Genomic DNA, 1,269 nt, shown 5'->3' on the forward strand with positions numbered 1-1,269 from the left:
GGCTCTAGGTGCACGGGTTTCAGTAGTTGTAGCTCACAGGCTCTAGTCTAGAGTGCAGGCTCAGTAGTTGTGGCACACAGGCTTAGTTGCTCTGCAGCATGTGGGATCTTCCCGGATCAGGGCTCGAACCCGTGTCCCCTGCATTGGCAGGTGGATTCTTAACCACTGTGCCATCAGGGAAGTCCCAAGTTCTAATTTTTGTGTTGTTAAATTTATCAATCTTTCATTTTATGATTTCTGTTTAGTATGTAGTTAGAATGCTCTTCTTCATGCTTCCACTGCTATAAAAAAATTCCAATGATTTCTTAAAGTACTTGATGGTTTCATATTTCTAATTTGAATATGTTCTTCACTTTGAATTAATTCTGTTAAAACATAAGGTATGTATCTAAATTAACTTATTTCTAGATGACTATCCAGTTCTCCAAATAGATTTATTAAAGAGTAACTCTTTTCTTCACTGATTTGATAAACAATATTTGTCATATATTATGTCAGTTATCTACTGCTGCATAATAAACCATTCAAACATTTAGTGGCTTCAAACAATAAATACTTTATTTGGTCACATCTCTGTGGGTCAACAATTTGGACTGGGCTGAGCTGGGCAGTTCTGCTGTTCTCCTGTCTGGTCACTCATGTGACTGGACACTGATTGGTCTAGGGGGTCTCTACCACTTTCCTGAATTTGTCTTACTGTTTATAATTTTAAAAAATGTATTATCTTGGAATGTACTATCAATACAAAAGGATAATTTTCTTCCTCCTTTCTAATTTTTACATCTCAAATTTATTTCTGTTGTCTCATTGAGTTTTCTACTACCTCCAAACAATGTTAAATAATGGTGGTGATAATGGGCATCCTCCTCTGTTCTTTTTCTTTTGTTTTGTTTTTGTTTTAAATATGGAACAGTTCATGAATTTGCAATGTCATCCTTGTGCAAGAGCCATGCTAATCTTCTCTGTATTGTTCCACTTTTACTAAATGTGCTACCGAAGTGAGTACTCCTCTGTTCTTTTTTAGAACAGCTTTATTTAGGTATAATTGATTACAAAGAACTACACATATTTAATGTGTGTAATCTGAAGAGTTTGTACATATGCATACTCCCATGATACCATCACCACAATTAAGGTAAAAGACATATTCACCACCTCCCAGAGTTTCCTTGTGTCCCTTTGTTTTTGTGATAAGAATATTTAACATGAGATCTATCCTCTTAAATTTTGAAGTGCATAATACTATATTAACTATAGCCACACAGCAGA

At 35.2% G+C, this 1,269-nt stretch overlaps 1 non-coding gene across 1 annotated transcript; it reads right to left on the reverse strand.

Moving 5' to 3' along the window:
* Positions 1 to 898: 898 nt before the first annotated feature.
* LOC112063905 (U6 spliceosomal RNA) lies at positions 899 to 1,006 on the reverse strand. Its single transcript, XR_002891251.1, has one exon. It is a non-coding gene; the product is annotated as a U6 spliceosomal RNA (small nuclear RNA).
* Between the last annotated feature and the right edge of the window lie 263 nt (positions 1,007 to 1,269).

This window comes from Physeter macrocephalus, chromosome 4, assembly GCF_002837175.3.
Source record: "Physeter macrocephalus isolate SW-GA chromosome 4, ASM283717v5, whole genome shotgun sequence".
Taxonomy (NCBI): domain Eukaryota; kingdom Metazoa; phylum Chordata; class Mammalia; order Artiodactyla; family Physeteridae; genus Physeter; species Physeter macrocephalus.